Below are 20,164 nucleotides of genomic sequence, written 5' to 3'. Positions count from 1 at the left end.
CTGTGGCATCATAGCTCACAGCAACCTCCAACTCTTGGGGCTCAAATGATCCTCTTGCCTCAGTTTTTCTGTTTTTAGTAGAGACAGGGGTCTTGCTTTGCTTAGGCTGGTCTCGAATCTGTGATCTAAAGCAATTCACCCACCTCGGCCTCCTGGAGTGCTAGGATCATACAGGTGTGAGCAACTGTGCCCAGCCTTTTAGAGGCGTTTCTATCTAGCGTCATATTCCCTTTAAGGTAACTCCACCTCAGACTACTTCAAGGGGAGAAACGTTTGTTGTTAGGAAACTCAGGAAGGGGAGCTAGACCATAGGCCTTGAGGCAGCGCTGGGGCAGGCTCCTCCCTCTACCTCTGCTGAACCTCTCCCAATCCCCACCCATAGGTCCTTTTTCTCAATCACCATTCATGTGATAGGCAATGGCTCAGTATCCTCCCAGCCAGATATGAGGGATGTGGTCTGATCGACTTCAGAAATAACCATCATTGCCATTTAGTGATGCCAGGCTACTTTGTGAGTGGACAGCTAGCCTGGGGTCTAGCTATCTTTGGATAGGAGGCCCTACCCCTGTTCCAAACACCTAGTTAAGCCAAGAATTGCTTCTCCGAAAAGGCAGTGAAGGTGGGCTAGGGACTGCATGTTTTTTTTTTTTTTTTTTTTTTAGAGACAGAGTCTCACTTTGTTGCCCATGGTAGAGTACAGTGACATCACAGCTCACAGCAACCTCCAGCTCTTGGGCTTAGGCGATTCTCTTGCCTCAGCCTCCTGAGTAGCTGGGGCTACAGGCACCCGTCACAATGCCCAGCTATTTTTTTGTTGCAGTTTGGCCGGGGCTGGGTTTGAACCCGCCACTCCCTGTATATGGGGCCGGCACCCTACTCACTGAGTCACGGGTGCCACCCGGGACTGCATAGTTATCATTAGACTAAACTTTTTGGTAAGGCAGGCACTAAAATTGACGGTTCAATTTGAGTTAATGAAACTTGTGGCTGGCATTGTGTTTAATCTCTTAGGGAGGACCCAGAGAGGAGGAGAGGAAGGATGTCTGCACCAATTCTGTACCCAGGATTCTATGAGAACAGGTTTCTAGAACTGCTTCTGCCCTGACAGGTGGCTTAACCTTTCCATCTTCTTAACAGTAGATCTTTTACCCCACCCTAACTATAACAATGACAACATTACTCCCCACTTCTTTTTTTTTTTTTTGTAGAGACAGTCTCACTTTATGGCCCTGGGTAGAGTGCTGTGGCATCGCACAGCTCACAGCAACCTCCAACTCCTGGGCTTAAGTGATTCTCTTACCTCAGTCTCCCGAGTAGCTGGGACTACAGGCGCCTGCCAAAATGCCCAGCTATTTTTTTGGTTGCAATTCAGCCGGGGCCGGGTTTGAACCCGCCACCCTCGGTATATGGGGCCTGCGCCTTACCGACTGAGCCACAGGCGCCGCCCTACTCCCCACTTCTGTAGTTCTCAGGTGATCAGTATAGTCTTGTAAACTTGGCAGGGAGTCTTACTGCATTTTAAAATACGAACTATGAGGCTCAGAGAGATTGTATTAACTTCTAACAGCAAAACAAGGATTTGAAGGTATTTCTTATTTCAAGTCCAGTGCAGTTTGTAGATCTGAAATGCTGTGATGTTGAAGGGGCTTTATAAATAGAAAATTGTATATTTCTGGTACATAGTAGATATGCTTATTAAGTGAATGAACTAAACAAAAGAACCTTAGGGAAAATGCTAAACCTTCTTTCCTGTGGAAAATCTCTTTCCAAAGTTAGAATGTTATCAACTTCAGAGCTTTTCCTCAAATAACAGATCTGACATTGAAGGCAGTTTTTTTTTTCTTTCTTTTTTTTCTTTAATGAGACAGGGTCTCAGTGTCATTCAGGCTAGTCTCAAAATCCTGAGCTCAATCTTCCTGCCTTAGCCTCCAACTAGCTGGGATTACCGGCACTTACCACCATGCCCCGTGAAGGCAGCTCTCGTTCTATACCATGTAGAGCAGGGAAGATACCAAAGGCTTCTTCACAATTTGGGGAGCCTATGGACTCCACAGACAAGAGAATGAGGCAAACTGTTATAAGGGGAATTATTTCCCTTCTCAATATGGTTTAAACTGATCTTGAAGGAAGAGAAAAACTTAATGAAATAGATCTGGTGAGCCTGTGGCTGAGGATAAATAGAGAAGCTCTGACCAGCGGGATTCCGGCTCTGTGCTGACCATGGGCCAGGGGCCTGGATGAAGATGCTGGTGAGGAACAGGGAAACCTGTCCCACCTTAACCCACCAGTGTCTCCATGGGGAGGGATGTCAGCTTTGAGCAGTGACATTGGTGCAGGCTAGTACTCTGAGATCTGGGTGGTGGGTGACTGCCAGCAGAGGGGGGTGGGCGTGGTGGGGAAGGTGCGTGATGCTGGGGGCTTCATTTTGACAAGAAAATTCAAGAGATACATTGCCTCGCTAGTGGGTTAGGGCCCCACCATCTGAAAGAGAAGGGGAGGGGGGCAGTACATCTGGGTTACTGCTGGTGCGTGGAGAGGTATGTCCTTAGGGCTAGATCCAAGTGGTGAGGCAGTCTTCTGCCCCCAGGGGAAAGCATGAAGATTTAAGATAGCCAAAGTTTTCTTAAAAATTTTATACAAATCTATATTCCTATATTGAATGATTTTTTAAATAAAATTTTTAATTGTAAAATACACATAAGAAAATTTGTAATTTTAGCCATTTTTAAGTGTGTGGTTCAGTGGCATTACATACAGTCACATTCATGGGGACAGAAAGTAATTCACACTGTTGTGCAACTATCCCCACACTCCATCTCTCGAACTCGTCTTCCCAAACTGAAAGTCCATGCCCATTAAACAATAATTTCCTGGTTCCCTCTTCTCTACCCCCATCAGCCATCATTCTACTTTCAGTCCCCATGAATGTGACTGCTCTGGGTACTTCCTACTAGAGGGATCCTATAGTACGCTACTTTTTGTGACAGCCTTACTTAATTTGTCATAACGTCCTCAAGGTTCATGCTGTAGCATGTGCCAGAATTTCCTTTGATAGTATTCCACAATATGTATATGCCAAATTTTGTTCATCTTTTAATCCACTATTGGACACCTGAGTTTCTTCTACCTTTGGACTTGTGTAAATAATGCCACTATAAACATGGGCGTGTGTACAGACCTTGCTTGCTTTTGGGTGTATACCCAGAAGTGGGATTGCCAGAGCATGTGGTAATGCCATTTTTAAATTTTTTGAGAAATTGCTAAACTGTTTTCCATAGAAGCTGCACTGTTGTGAACTAGCGTAGTGAAAGGGAGCGAACCGGAATGGAATTGGTGGGGACTGAGAAAAATACAGCATAAGAGAAGAGACAGAATCAAAGGAAGGGATCAGAAGGTCTGACTGAGCTGATGGCTGCAGCCAGCACCAAAGCACAAAATCAGCTTTATTTTATAGAATCTCTACAGGGTTGTCCAGGGGGAGGTAGCATAGACAACAAGGGGAAGTAGCATAAACAAAAGACATAGTTTTGGTCTTACAGTACAACAGGAAAATGTAAATAATTTTAACAAAGACAAACCATCTTGTTAATGGTTTCTACTCAACTTTGTTAACATATGACAAGAAGCAAAAAGGGAAAGATCACTAGGATCCCAGCATAGTTAACAAAAAAAGAACTATGTGACTTAGTGTTTACTACTTAACTTTGTTAGCATATGACAAGGAGAAAGAAAGGAGAGATCTCAAAGATCTCTGCGTAGTTAACTACACAAAGAAAGGGCTATGTGACTTCTGGCAGAGGGAGCATGAAGGAAGGAATATGGCTGTTTTGGGAACAGAAGCAAAGCAGTTGGGGGTTCATTCTCTGAATGTTCCCCAGGCTGTGAGGGCTCTGTCAGTCTCACAGCCCACTCTCCACACTGCACCATTTTACATTCCCACCAACAGGGCTCAAAGGTTCTAGTATGTCCATATCCTCACGAACACTTGGTATTTTCAACACTTATCATTATTATTATTTTTTTTTTAGTAGCCATCCTAATGGGTGTGAGATGGTATCGTATTACGGGTTTTACATTTCCCTGATGATTCCTGATGTTGAAAATCTTTTCGTGTGCTTATTGGTCATTTGTCTGTGTTCTCAGAAGAACATCTATTCGATGCCCATTCTTTTTTTTTTTTTTTGTAGAGACATAGTCTCACTTTATGGCCCTCGGTAGAATGCCGTGGCATCACACAGCTCACAGCAACCTCCAACTCCTGGGCTTAAGTGATTCTCTTGCCTCAGCCTCCCAAGTAGCTGGGACCACAGGCGCCTGCCACAACGCCCAGCTATTTTTTGGTTGCAGTTTGGCCAGGGCTGGGTTTGAACCCGCCACCCTTCGTATATGGGGCTGGCGCCTCATCGACTGAGCCACAGGTGCCGCCCTCAATGCCCGTTCTTAAGAAAAAAATTTGTTTCTGTAGATCTAGGAGGTACAGGTGCAGTTTGTTACATGGATGTTTTGTGTGGCTCTTTTGTGTGGTGATGAAGTCTGGGCTTTTAGTGTAACTATTACCCAAATAGTTTACATTGTGCTAATTTTTTCATCCCGTCCTCTCTCCCTCTCACCCTTTTGTGTCTCCGTGTCTACTATTCTACTCTTTAAGTTCATGTGTGCACATTATTTAGCTCTCACTTAGAGAACACGTAGTATTTGACTTTCTGTTTCTGAGTTATTTCACTTAAAATAATGGCTTCCAGTTCATCCTTAAGACATGATTTCATTCTTTTATATGGCTGAGTAGTATTCCAGATATACACCATATATTTTTTTCTTTCTTTAAGAGATAGGGTCTTGCTCTGTAACCTTGAATTCCTGGGCTCAAGCTGTGTCTCTGCCTCAGCCTCTTGAGTAGCTGGGACTACAGCTATATGCCATCGTGCTCATTCAATTAAAAAAACCCCAGACTTTTACTGACATAGGAGTCTATCTTTCCCAGGTTGATCTCAAACTCATAGCATCAGGTAATCCTCCTGCCTTGGCCTCTTAAAGCACTAAGTTTACGGGCATGAAATACTGTGCCCAGAACATATTTTCTTTATTCAGTCATCTATTGATAGACAATTAGGTTGGTTATCTTTGCTATGTGAATTGTGCTGTGATAAACATTCAAGTGCAGGTATTTTTTTTTGAGACAGAGTCTCACATTGTCACCCTGGATAGAGTGCTGTGACATCATAGCTCACAACAACCTCTAACTCCTGGGCTTAAGCCATCCTCATACCTCAACCTCACAAGTAGCTGGGACTACAGGCACCCACCACAATGCCCAACTAGTTTTTCTATATTTAGTAGAGACAGGGTCTCACTCTTGCTTAGGCTGGTCTTGATCTCCTGAGCTCAGGTGATCCGTGCACCTCAGTCTCCCAGAGTGCTAGGTGTGAGCCACTGCACCTGGCCTGAAGGTATCTTTTTGATATACTAATTTCTTTTCCTTTGGATAGATATTCAGTAGCAGGATCACTGGATGGAATGGTGGTTCTATTTTTAGTTCTTTGAGAAATCTCCACACGTTTTCTACAGAGGCTGTATTAATTTATATTCCTACCAGCAGTATACAAGTAGTCCCTTTTCTCCACATTCTTACCAACGTCTGCTACTTAGAGTCTGATTTTTGTCCCCCTCTGTACAGTGCTATGGCATCACAGTTCACAGCAACCTCAAACTCTTGGGCTTAAGCGATTCTTTTCCCTCAGTCTCCCAAATAGCTGGGACTACACGTGCCTGCCACAACGAGTGGCTATCTTTAGAGATGAGGTCTCAGTCTGGCTCAGGCTGATCTTGAACTTATGAGCTCAGGCAATCCATTATTTTAGGCCTTCCAGAGTGCTAGGATTACAGTTTTTGATTTTTTTATAATAGACATTCTGACTTATGTAAGACAGTATCTCATTGTGCTTTTACCCTGTTTCCCTGAAAATAGGACATCCTCCGAAAATAAGACCTACTTACAGGAATGATAAGACGTCCCCTGAAAATAAGACCTAGCGCATCTTTGGGAGTACACCTTAAAATAAAACACTGTCTTAGGAAACAGGGTAGTTTGTATTTCTCTGATTAGTGATGTTGAACATTTTTTTATATGCTTATTTGGTGATTTATATGTCATCTTTTAAAAAATGTTCATGTCCTTTGCCCACTTTTTAGTGGGGCTGTTTGGGTTTTTTTGTTGAGTTCCTTATAGATTCTGGATATTAGTCCTTTGTTGTATACATAAACTGCAAATGATTTCTCCCTTTCTGTAAGTTGTCTATTCACTCTATTCATGAGTTCTTTTGCTATACAGATACTTTTTAGTTTAATTAAGTCCCTTTTTTCTATTTTTGTTGCATTTGCTTTTGAGGTTTTAGCCATTAATTTTTTGCCTAGGCCAATGTCCAGAAGAGTTTTTCATAGGTTTTTTTGTAGAGTGTTTATAGTTTTAGGTCTTACATTTAAGTCTTTAATCTATCTTGAGTTGATTTTTGTATGTAGTGAGAGGTAAGTATCTGTTTTCATTCTTTTGCATATGGCTATTCAGTCTTTCTAGCACCATGTATTCGATAGGGTGTCCTTTCCCCAGTGTATGTTTTTGTTGACTTTGTTGAAGATGAGTAGGTATATAGCTTTATTTCTGGGTTCTCTGCTATCCCACTGATCTACATGCCTGTTTTTTTTTTTTTTTTTTTTTTTTTTTTTTTGTAGAGACAGAGTCTCACTGTACCGCCCTCGGGTAGAGTGCCATGGCATCACACGGCTCACAGCAACCTCTTAACTCCTGGGCTTGCGCGACTCTCTTGCCTCAGCCTCCCGAGCAGCTGGGACTACAGGCGCCCGCCACAACGCCCGGCTATTTTTTGGTTGCAGTTTGGCCGGGGCCGGGTTTGAACCCGCCACCCTCGGTATATGGGGCCAGCGCCTCACCGACTGAGTCACAGGCGCTGCCCAAATCTTTGTTTTTTATTCAAACACCAACTTGAACCTATAAGAGTGATCTTGATTGGTTTAATTTCATTCAAGCCAAACATTTTTATAGACTGCCTGACAGAGGGATTGGGGATGAATTTAGTAAGCACTGTGGAAAGATAAATGACAAAGTTCCATAAAATTGGAATGATACAACTGAGATCTCCAGTCTAGTAGGTCCCTGGCACACACCCATGTCACCTGTTAGCAACTGTCCACTTGCTAATGGTGTTGTGCCAGTGAGTATCAGATCCACTGGTGGTAGGAGAATCTCCTGACCAATTTCTACTCCCTGGCAGGGCAGTGCAGCCACGTCAGACAGTGGGAAGTAGGGAGTTGTGCCAGGCTGTGACATGCAGCCTTGGGGACAGTGAATACAACCAGCCAGAGAGTAAGGCAGCCTGTGAAGAAATGACAGAGTGGGGCCATATACACCAGGGTGTGTATGATGCTTGCATCTTGTGGGATATTTGATTGCAGGAGAGTTATTTGGCTCGGCACCTGTAGTTCAGTGGTTAGGGCATCAGCCACATACACCGGGGCTGGCAGGTTCGAACCCAGCCTTGGCCTGCTAAACAACAATAACAGCTGGGTGTTGTGGTAGGTGCTTGTAGTCCGAGCTACTTGGGAGGCTGAGGCAAGAGAATTGCTTAAGCCCAGGAGTTTGATGTCACGGCACTGTACTGTGGGCGACAGTGAGACTTTTTCAGAAAAAGAAAAGAACGAACCCAAACAGAGATGTAAGTGTGTCCAGAGGAGGAAGTTTCCAGTGTCTGCTCACAAAGCCCTTCTTCTCCAGTCTTCCTTATGTTTCTTCCAGCCATCTGAGTGAGAATTGCCCAGGGTCTTGGTTAGAAATGCATATTCCTGGGCTCCACCCAGGCCTCTGACTCTGGCCATCAGGTGGAGGTGCCTATGAGAATGTGTTTTTTTTTTTTTTTTTTTTTTTGTAGAGACAGAGTCTCACTTTATGGCCCTCGGTAGAGTGTCGTGGCCTCACACAGCTCACAGCAACCTCCAACTCCTGGGCTTAAGCGATTCTCTTGCCTCAGCCTCCCAAGTAGCTGGGACTTCAGGCGCCTGCCACAACGCCCGGCTAAGAGAATGTGTGTTTTAAGAAGCTTCCCTCATAATTCTCAGGCACACAGCTGGGGGAGCATCTCAGAGGGGGAGGAGTTATGGGAGAAAAGCCTCAATGGACGACTGGCAAGCTTGTCTCTCGCAGGTCTACCTCCTGGGCCAGGTGGGACTTCTCCCCAAGGCTATGCCAAAACCCTGCGAGCTGCTAGGGCATCTCCGCAGAGGATCAGTAGCAAGTGACCATAGGGACCAACAGGAGCTCCTTTTACAAAGGAGGAAACATGAACTCAGGGGAAGCAAACTTGTCCAAACTGTCAGGTCTGAGACTGCAGGAAACAGTTCCTGTCTTCTTCCAGTTTACTACCAAATGGGGCTGTCATCACAGCTGATGAAGTGTGAATTCTGGGGCTCTTGTGGTCCATGTGGGGAAGGGGACCCAGGTGGCCATCAGGAATCTTGTCCATGGCGACATTTCTGGTAAATTGCTTAAAAAGATCTTTAAAAAAATAGGACTGGGCTTAGTGGCTCACACTTGTTATCCTAGCACTCTGGGAGGCTGAGGCGTGTGGATTCCCTGAGCTCACAGGTTTGAGACCAGCCTGAGCATGAGTGAGATCCTGTCTCTAAAAATGGCTGGGCACCTGCAGTCCCTGCTGTGTAGGAGGCTGAGGCAAGAAAATAGCTTGAGCCCAAGAGTTTGAGGTTGCTGTGAGCTGTGACGCCACTCACTCTACAGAGGGTGACAAAGTGAGATTCTGTCTCAAAACAAAGAAAGAAAAATAAAGTTAAAACTAGAAATTAATGACAGAAGTTAATCACCCCACAGAGCAGTGATTATTCAACCAATGTGCCATGAGAGGATCTTAGTTGTGCAGTGAAAATGTTTAAAGATCATTAATTTATTTTCAAAAGAAGTTCAAAGCATAGTACATATTTTTTAATGAACATAATTTAAGTGTGCCATAGAAGTTTAATTATAGGTTCAAGTGTGCTGTGAGATAAAAAAAAAAAAAAGGTTGAAAAATACTGCTGTAGAGTATAATAAAATGCAAATTTGATCATTAAAAAAACCTTACCAGAACAGACACAATTCTGTCAGAGAGCGAGGGAGAGAAAAACGGATAAAAAAATGAATAATGAAAAAGAGGACATAACTACATATCTAACAGAAGTTAAAGTGGTAGCAAAAGAATATTATGAACAAATTTTTAATGCAATATATTTGAAAAATAAGATAAAATGGATAAATTCTGTAGCATACAACTTATAAAATACTTGAGATGACTATCTGAATAATCTTGTAACTATTAATGTAATTTCATCAGTGTTTAAAAATATGACCACAAAGAAATCATCAGGCCCGGTCAGTTTGACAGCCTAGTTCTACAGAACATTTAAGGAACACATCATTCTAATCCTACACAAACTCCTTGATTCCTTTTGTAAGGCAGCACAAGCTTAAATTCAAAATCAGACAAGGACATTTCAAGAAAGGAAAATTACAGGCCAACCAACTTTTACTACGAATCTTAGACTATCTCTTTGCTGTGTTAAATCCCAGCAGTATGTTAAAAGATATGACCAAGCTGATAATTGGGTTTATGCCAGTATGCAGGGAATGCAAAGTTGAAAATTATTTAGAAAGTCAATGAATGTCATTTACCATATTAAGAGATAAAAAGAGACTTCTGATTCTGGCCATGATGGGAATAATAGGGTCCTGACTTGTTCCCTTGCTATAAAGAACTGAACATACTCAGACACTAGACAATGGGTGGTGCAGGACTGTGATTGCTGAGAGAGGGGAAGCAACAAGTGGGTAAACCCTACAGTTGTCTTGGCTTGCTGCCCAGAGGCGCTTTCTAGACCACGTGCAAGAGACAGACCTCAGCTGAGAACAGCGGTGCCACTACGTTGATGAGAGAGATCCACGTTCAGAAAGACAGGAGGCTGCACATTGTAGGGCGGGGCCCCGCAGGGGAGAGCGAGCTATATAGAAAGAGCTCTAGCATTCCCCTTAGGGATCCCCTTGAAATTTTGTTGACTAGGGCGGCACCTGTGGCTCAGTCGGTAGGGCGCTGGCCCCATATACCGAGGGTGACGGGTTCAAACCCGGCCTCGGCTGAACTGCAACCAAAAAAATAGCTGGGCGTTGTGGCGGGCGCCTGTAGTCCCAGCTACTTGGGAGGCTGAGGCAGGAGAGTCGCTTGAGCCCAGGAGTTGGAGGTTACTGTGAGCTGTGTGAGGCCACAGCAGTCTACCGAGGGCCAGAAAGTGAGACTCTGTCTCTACAAAAAAAAAAGAAATTTTGTTCACTACTCAGCTCTGAAAGGATAGGGTGAGATTTGGTGAGTCTGAGTACAGGGTGACCTGGCAGCTTTAAGCTGAACTATTTCCAGAGCTCCACAGGACAGAGATGTTCAAGCTCTGACTAGACAGGCCTCTTAGGTCCCATGAGTTACTCAGTAGCAGTTCAAGGGTCACACCTTAAGAGCAGGGCTAACCCATCCCTGGAGCAAAGGCTACTTGCAGTTACCTTAAAGCTTACAAATAAGCTTCGGAAAGATCAAGCTGATCTGCAACTAATTTAACTGAAAACCAGAAGAAAACCCCATTTTTTTATTTTTATTTTTTTTTCCCACAAACTCCCTCCTTTTATTACGGTCTGTACTGCTGCTTGTGGTCTGAACATCATTGGGGAGCCCATTATCTTTTTTAAAATCCAGACACTCTGCAGTGTAACATTTGAAGTATGTAGCATCCAATTAAGAAATTACTACACAGGGGCGGCGCCTGTGGCTCAGTCGGTAGGGTGCCGGCCCCATATACTGAGGGTGGCGGATTCAAACCCGGCCCCGGCCAAACTGCAACCAAAAAATAGCCGGGCGTTGTGGTGGGCGCCTGTAGTCCCAGCTACTCGGGAGGCTGAGGCAAGAGAATCGCTTAAGCCCAGGTGTTGGAGGTTGCTGTGAGCTGTGTGAGGCCACGGCACTCTACCGAGGCCCATAAAGTGAGACTCTGTCTCTACAAAAAAAAAAAAAAAAAAAAAAGAAATTACTACACATGTCAATAAGGGGAAAAAACAGGACTTGCAACCATAGTAATGGAAGCCATCCCTACTGGAGCACACAAACAAAGAAAAGGCAACAAAGCTTCAGTGAGCTGTGAGCCTTCAGACAATATCCACAGTCTAACGTGCGTGTGACTGGAATCACAGGAGAGGAGACGTGGAGGGGGACCAGTGCAGAAAACTAACTAGAATAAAGAAAAATGGGAATGGTAAATATGTGGGCAGATATAAAAGACTTTTTTTTTGTCTTCCAAACAAAATTTAACATTTGACAATTTATTTAAAAGATAGTCTGCTATCTTTAGTTGTATAGTGGTAAGTAAAAAACAACAAAAAAGTACGCTTTAAATAGCAAAAACCAATGGCTAAGTATCATGTGTTTGTAGAAGAGAATTGATGACAATAATTGTGAAAAGAATGGAGAGGAAGTTGAAGTGTACCTTTTTAAGTTTCCAACAATGTAAGTTAAGTGGTTTATTATTTGCAAGTAGACAAAGATAAGCTAAAGATACATGGTGTAAACCATGAGCTACCACCAAAAAATAAAGCAACAAAGATATATAACAATAGAATACTGAAATATACTACATTAATCTAAAGGAATGCAGGAAGAATAACAAATTTGGGACAAATGGGGGGAAAAAGTGAAGCCATAGATTTAGACACACATGTATTGATAATTATATTCAATATAAATGTCCAAGAACTCCAACTAAAGGAGGCAGAGATTATTAGACTGTGATAAAAATGCAAGATCCAGATATGCTGTATATGAAAGATACTTTAATGACACAGATTGTTGAAGATTATTAGCTGGGTGTGGTGGTGCATGATGGTAGTCCCAGCTACACAGGAGGCTGAAGCAGGAGGATCCCTTGAGCCCAGGAGTTTGAGGTTGCTGTGAGCTATGATGATGCCACTGTTTTCCAGCCTGGGTGGCAGAGTAAGGCTGTCTCAATAAATAAATAAGATCTTAAAACCCCACAAATCATAGGGAAGTTGATATGGCTGTAGTATGAGGCAAAGTAGAGATCAGGATTTTCATAATAAAAAGTGTCAGCTGGGCTTAGTGGCTCACTCCTGTAACCCTAGCACTGTGGACAGCAACACACAAACCTTTTCCCCTTCCCCTCCTCCTTTCCTCTTAAGACAAAGACACAAAGGATCTGGCCACCCCCTGAGAAGTTCTAGCCAAAAGACCTTCACTTTAATTTGCCCACTCCCTAGGGCCCCATATAAAAGGGGTCTCTAACTGCCCCTGAGTGTAGATACCACCTTTGCACTGCCCAGGTGGGTCACCCTCCCCTTTTAATAAACCTGGCCTGAACATCTCCCCTGAAGCATCTCCGGGTGCCATCGTTTACACCTTTCAAGGCAGGAGGATTGCTTGAGCTCAGGAGTTCAAGACCAGCCTGGGCAATAGTGAGATCCTATCTCTACCAAAAATACAAAAATTAGCCAAGTACAATGGTGTGTGCCTATAGTCCCAGCTACTCAGGAGGCTGAGGTGGGAGGATTACTTGAGCCCAGGAGTTCGAGATTGTAGTGAGCTGTGATCACACCTCTGTACTCTAGCCTAGGGAAAGAGAGCGACTTTGTCTCAAAATTAAAAAGTCCAGGGGTGACAAAGTGAGACTCTCTCTAAAAAAAGTCCATAAAGGAACATTGAGCCAAAAAATATAATTAAGAAGTAAAAGATACCATTTACACTAGCAACAGAAAATACATACAGGATATTATAAAAGAATATAATACAGAAAATATATACCGGATATTATAAAAGAAAAGGATACAGCTTTTAAGAAAGGAAAAAACTGTATTAAAATTGTTACATTCAAGTCACATTTGACATCTGCAACTATAGGAGGTGTTCAAACCTGACTCGTAGTTATCTTGTCATTGGTACATATTGAACATTACAGTTTTATTTTATTTATTTATTTTTTGCAGTTTTTGGCTGGGGCTGGGTTTGAACCCCCCACCTCTGGCATATGGGGCTGGTTGGTGCCCTACTCCTTTGAGCCACAGGCGCCACCCTGAACATTACAATTTTAATACAAGATTTTCTTTTCTTAACATGTGTATATATTTTTGGTACCCTCTGTATAAGGAATGTTGGGACAAATCTAACAAAATATATGAAAGCTCTTTATGGAAAAATCTATGCAATTTTATTGAAAGATATCAAATCTGTTTACATGAAGTGACATGTCATGTTCTTGGATAAGGACTCAAAGATGTTGATTTTTTACAAGTCAACTTGTACATTCAATGCAATTCCAATAGAGTGTTTGTAGATGGATGTTGAACTTGGGAAGCTGATTCTCAATTTATGTAGAGGATAAAAGGCCAAGAATAGCAAAGGCACTCCGGCAGAGATTTAGGGAACTTGCTCTACTGCATATTAAAACTTAATAAAGCGGGCGGCGCCTGTGGCTCAGTGAGTAGGGCGCCGGCCCCATATGCCGAGGGTGGCGGGTTCAAACCCAGCCCCGGCCAAACTGCAACAACAAAAAAAATAGCCGGGCGTTGTGGCGGGCACCTGTAGTCCCAGCTGCTTGGGAGGCTGAGGCAAGAGAATCGCGTAAGCCCAAGAGTTAGAGGTTGCTGTGAGCCGTGTGACGCCACTGCACTTTACCCGAGGGCAGTACAGTGAGACTCTGTCTCTACAAAAAAAAAAAAAAAAAAAACTTACAAAGCTTTAGTAATTAAGATCGTCATTGTTCTGGAGATAGTAAACAAAACAAAGCCCAGGAAGACAGTCACGTGTATAGGAAGTAGCAATGGTACAACAAAAGGGAAAGGAAATTCTGTTGCATGTATTGTGGGGGGGGGGAATAGTTATTCAATTGGATTGGACCCCTACCTCACACACACACAATCAGTTCTGGTTGGGTAAAAGACTTAAATGCAAAAGACAAGTATCACAATACTTGGAAAATATAGGAGAATATATGACTTAGGGGATGAGATTTCTTAAAATACAAAAATTATTTCCCATAAAGAAAAAATACTGATATTTTTTCACTACTTTAAAATCAACTTCTGTTTATCAAAATACCTTACAGTGAAAAATCTCCAACTGGGAGAAAACATTGGTAGGAGAAAACATTAGAATAATGTTCTACCTTCTGGCAGAACTGTCAAAGAATTGTAGCCAGATATGTGAGGAGTTCCTACAGATCAGCAAGAAAAATAATCCAATAGAAAAGGGGGCAAAGTATAGGACAGACATTTCACACAAAACATAAATTGCCCAGAAATATATACAGATCCTAAGCCTTATTAATAATCCGGAAAATGGACATCAGAAGCACAGCTAGATGCCAACTTTGGCTTACCAGGTTAGCAAACATCAAAGACTTGATCAGAATCAAGTGGCAGGAATGTGGAGAGACGGGAACTAAGATTGGCTGGTGGGAGTGTAGAGTGTTACAGTCACTTTGGACAACAACTTTGATTAGCTGGTGTTTGAAACACAGGCGCTGATGATCTGTTAAATAATATATCCAGCAGGGTGTCAGGGGCTTTGCTTTTTCCATCTTGTGTGCAGACGAAAAGTGTACAGCGCTCTTCCGATCTGTCAGAGGAGTCTTTCAAGTCTGTATAACATTTAGGAAAACTGAGATGTCACTTACAACGTTCTAACCATCACACAGACTGAGATAAAAGGCAGTGATTGATCAAGACAAGGAGCCAAACATAGTTTCCTTTGGGAGGTTATGTTTATGTGGTGATTATGTTTACAAATATTTTAATTTGTTTAAATTTCTTAAGTTTTAGGAGTCTAATGAGACCCAGAGTTGTAAATAGTGATGAATATTTATGTGTCCACTCTATCTAGGAGAATAAGATATACTACTGAAAGTTCTTAACCAAATCAGATTCTTTGAACTACTTTTGCGATGCTGAGAATTATCTTTCTCAGTGGCTGTACGCACTGGAGTAGGGCACCTTTTTGTAATTATAAAAAATATTTTTAAGGGCGCACCTGTAGCTCAGTTGGCAGGGCGCTAGCCACATACACCTAGGGTGGTGGGTTCGAATCTGGCCCGGGCCTGCTAAGCAACAATCACAACTGCAACCAGAAAATAACCAGGTGTTGTGGCAGGTGCCTGTGGTCCCAGCTACTTGGGAGGCTGAGGCAAGAGAATCGCTTAAGCCCAAGAGTTTAAGGTTGCTGTGAGCTGCGATGTCACGACACTCTACCCAGGGTGACAGCTTGAGACTCTGTCTCAAAAAAAATAATATTTTTAAGGCCAGGCTCTAGAATTTATTACATGACATTATAGGAGAATAACTAGCTGTGGAGCTCTATTTGATGGAGTAATGGAGAGATGGCTGAATATGACTTTATTTAATAAAAATATAATAAGAATGTACTGTTTTTCTGTTATACAACGTAGATGATTCTCTTCCTAGAGTAATTCTCACACTTGCAGTAGGAGATATGCATTCTAATCATAGAGGTAGTAGTTAAAATGCCCATTAAAGTTCGAATGTATAGATAAAATACGGTGTAAAATATGCTATATTTATACAATAGAAAGGTAGACAGCAGTGAAAATAAATGAACCAAAATGACATATATTAATATACATGTTACAAAAATACAGAATTAAAAAAATTATAAAACATATACAATGAGACTCCATTTATATAAAGTTCAAAATAGGCATAACTAGATAATACGGTATTGTCTGGGGAGGGAGAGGAGGGAAGCAAAGGAGCAATTAACCCAAACTCAGAGTAGTGGTTACCCTTGCAGTGAAGAGAAAAGGAGGTGACAGGGCGGGGGCCTAGATCTGCCTCTCTGGTCCTGCTAATGTTTTGAAGCTGAGTGCAGGGTACAGGGACGTGCTCATCATTCTTTAAACTGTACACGTACCTTCTATACATCTTTTGTGCACATATTTCACAACCAAAGTGTGTTTTAAAATACAGATGGGACATGAATGGCAAGAACTTTTGTTGTGCAGGGAAATAGAGAATGTGTTGCTGGAGTGAAGGAAGTCTGGGGAGGGTTTAGTTTGTAAATGAGAAACGATAAAACGTGGAAAGGAATGATCCTGTGGAGAGAAGGGATCACTGTTGCAGCTATGTCCTAGTGGGGGGAATCTGGTGACAAGGGAGGGGCCGGCCTTTGACAGCAGGGACCGTGACTCTGGGCACAAGCTGGGTGAATTTGTAGGCTGAGGGACTGGAGGCCAACTGTCTAAATTGCTGTGTCTTTTCACTGAAACATTAAGTGAGGCTCTCAGCTGGAAGGCGCGTGGAACGTGTGGAAGTTTGAGGAGGGAGGAGGTGGTCAGGCATCCTCTGTAGAGCAGCAGAGCTGACCTGTGAGGGAGTTGTGGTAAGACACGGAGCGGCATGGAGTGCCCTGGGGAGGTGTGTGAACAGGAACGTGGAACTCAGGCCAGGCAGGTCCCTCTCGTGATTCTTCTCCAGCGACATCAGCTCATCAGGGGCAGAGTCAGAGACATCTGGGTACCCCTGCCCCAGCGGAGGCAGGGGCACAGAAGTGGAGGGTACTGATTTAATTTTTGCCCCGGAATTCAGATTGGGTGAGGAGAAAAACGGAGATGGGGGAAGGCGACAATAGTGAGACAAATGCTGAGTTTAGTGGATTTGGCATCTTCATAAGGGTCAAATTCTTGTGGTGTAGGGTGCTAGGGTGAGCTGGGAAGTTGATGGTTAGAGATGCTTGAAATTAAGGTAGTGGAAGTGGTTCAGACCATTTCTAGTGATGACAACTCAAAGGTTTCCATGCAAGGTGGGCGTGAGGTGATGGAGAGACGTCAACAGTGGTCCTCAACCGAGGTCCAGACAGCTCATCCCTGGAGGGTGAAATGTGTGGTGATGTGGGGACATTTGATGCTGTGGTGACTTCGGGGAGGACAATATGGTGGCAGTCTGGCAGGGTGTAGCAATGCCATATGAGTTGTGATGTGCAGGATTGTCCAACACAATCACTTGTCCCACCCCAAATGACAACAGAGACCTAGTTGAGAAGCTCTGGGGCAGGGTGTTGGATGGGCCATCGGTATGGATGTGAACTCACTGAGACAGGACAGGAAAAGGCTAAAAGGGAAAGCAATGGGAACAGGGGTGGGGAGAGCACAGATGCAGCTATTAGCCGGAGGAGCTGGTAGAACAGGATAGCACAGGTTTCAGCAGGGCAGGTTGGAAGGAAAGAGAACTTATTTGGAAGGAGCAAGTGGGAGATGGAGGGCAAACACGCTGAGAGAGAGAGCTTCTTGAGGGATAGTCAGGTCTCCAGGTAAAGCAGAGAGGTAAAGAAACTTTCAAAAAAGTGGGGTCTATGGGGACATTTGCCTGTCATAGCTTGGGAATTCCAGAAGGTTCACTGAAAGGGGGTAGGAGAAGTATGAACGGGTTGCTGGGAATGAGGGTCTGGGGCTGGATGGCCTGGGGGGATTAGGCTTTTGGTGATGACTCAGGGTAAATAGGGATGACACCTGCAGGGTGTGGCCCTGAAGAGCTCCCACAGGAAGGAGGGTATCAGTTGAAGCAATAGTCCGGAATTCTTAGGGGCTTCCAGATAACTTCTCTAGTAGCAACTCCAGAGTTCATCCTTCATGTTTATAGGGGTGGTGACTCATTAAATAATTTATATGGGTTGAGTGAAACCCAGTCAAAACTTAAATTCTACCTTTCCTGTACTGAATTTTGGAGGGGAGTCAACTTCCAGGTCCTTCAGACCTTCGTACAGCAACTCCCCTGAGTCACCGTATCCAGGAAATTCTCACTTCCGTGAGCAGAATAGGTTTGAATCACACAGACCTGAGTCTCATGAAATAGAGCAGTGTTTCTTACCTTTTTTTTTAATTGTTAAATCATAGCTGTGTACATTAGTGTGATCAAAGGGTACAATGTGCTGGTTTCATATATAATCTGAAATATTCTCATCAGACTGTTCATCATAGCCTTCATGGCATTTTCTTAGTTATTGTATGTAGACATTTGTATTCTGCCTTTAGTAAGTTTCGCCTGTGCCCATTCTGAGATGCACCGTAGGTGTGGCCCCACCCATTACCCTCCCTCCACCCTAACCTCCCCACTCCCTTCCCCTTCCTTGGCCCTTTCCTCATAGTCTTGTGCTATAGTTGGGTTATAGCCTTCATGTGAAAGCTATAATTTAGCTTCATAGTAGGGCTGAGTACATTGGATACTTTTTCTTCCATTCCTGAGATACTTTGCTAAGAATATGTTCCAGCTCCATCCATGTAAACATGAAAGAGGTAAAGTCTCCATCTTTCTTGAAGGCTGCATAATATTCCATGGTATACATGTACCAAAATTTGCTAGTCCATTCGTGGGTCAGTGGACACTTGGGCTTCTTCCATGACTTAGCAATTATGAATTGGGCCACAATAAACATTCTGGTACAGATGTCTTTGTTATATTGTGATTTTTGGTCTTCTGGGTATATACCTAGTAAAGGAATTACAGGATCGAATGGCAGGTCTATTTTTAGGTCTCTCAGTATTCTCCAAACATCCTTCCAGAAGGAACGTATTAGTGTGCAATCCCACCAGCAGTGTAGAAGTGTGCCCTTTTCTCCACATCCACGCTAACATCTCTGGTTTTGGGATTTTGTTATGTGGGCTACTCTTACTGGGGTTAGATGATATCTCAAAGTAGTTTTGATTTGCATTTCTCTGATTAAGGACGATGAGCTTTTTTTCATAAGTCTGTAGGCCATGCGCCTGTCTTTTTCAGAGGAGTTTCTCTTCAAGTCCCTTGCCCACCCTGAGATGGGGTCACGTGTTCTTTTCTTGCTAATACGTTTGAGTTCTCTGTAGATTTTGGTTATTAGACCTTTATCAGAGGTATAACCTGCAAATATTTTCTTCCATTCTGAGGGCTGTCTGCTTGCTTTACTTACTGTGTTCTTGCTTGTGCAGAAGCTTTTTAGTTTGATCCCGTCCCAGTAGTGTGTTTTTGATACAGCTTCAATTGCCTGGGGAGTCCTCCTCATAAAATATTCACCCAGGCCTATTCCTTCAAGAGTTTTCCCTGCACTTTCTTCAAGTATTTTTATAGTTTCATGTCTTAAGTTTAAATCTTTTATCCAGTGAGAGTCTATCTTAGTTAATGGTGAAAGGTATGGGTCCAGTTTCAATCTTCTACAGGTTGCCAGCCAGTTCACCCAGCACCATTTGTTAAATAGGGAATCTTTTCCCCACTGAATGTTTTTAATTGGCTTGTTAAAGATCAAATAACGGTAAGTAGCTGAGTTCGTCTCTTGGTTCTCTATTCTGCTCCAGACATCTACTTCTGTTTATGTGCCAGTACCATGCTGTTTTGATCACTATTGACTTATAGTACAGTCTCAGGTCTGGTAGCGTGATTCCTCCTGCTGTGTTTTTATTACTGAGTAATGTTTTGGCTATTCGAGGTTTTTTCTGATTCCATATAAAACGAAGTATTATTTTTTCAAGATTTTTAAAATATAACAATGGAGCTTTAATAGGAATTGCATTTAAAATTATATATTTCTTTGGGTAGTATAGACATTTTAACAATGTTGATTCTTCCCAGCCATGATCATGGTATGTTTTTCCATCTGTTAACATCTTCAGCTATTTCTTTTCTTAAAGTTTCACAGTTCTCTTTGTAGAGATCTTTCACATCCTTTGTTAGGTATACTCCCAAATGTTTCATCTTCTTTGGCACTACTGTGAAAGGAATAGAGTCCTTGACTGTTTTTTCAGCTTGGTTATTGTTGGTATATATAAAGGCTACAGATATATGGGTGTTGATTTTGTAGCCCGAGACATTGCTGTAGTCCTTGATCACTTCTAAAAGTTTTGTAGTAGAATCCCTAGTGTTTTCCAGATATATGATCATATCATCTGCGAAGAGTGAAAGTTTGATGTCTTCTGACCCTATGTGGATACCCTTGATCACCTTTTCTTTCCTAATTGCAATGGCTAAAACTTCCATTGCAATGTTAAAGAGCAGTGGAGACAATGGGCAACCTTGTCTGGTTCCTGATCT

The sequence above is a fragment of the Nycticebus coucang genome, chromosome 6 (assembly GCF_027406575.1).
Source record: "Nycticebus coucang isolate mNycCou1 chromosome 6, mNycCou1.pri, whole genome shotgun sequence".
In the NCBI taxonomy this organism is placed as follows: Eukaryota; Metazoa; Chordata; class Mammalia; order Primates; family Lorisidae; genus Nycticebus; species Nycticebus coucang.
This window is presented reverse-complemented; position numbering follows the sequence as displayed.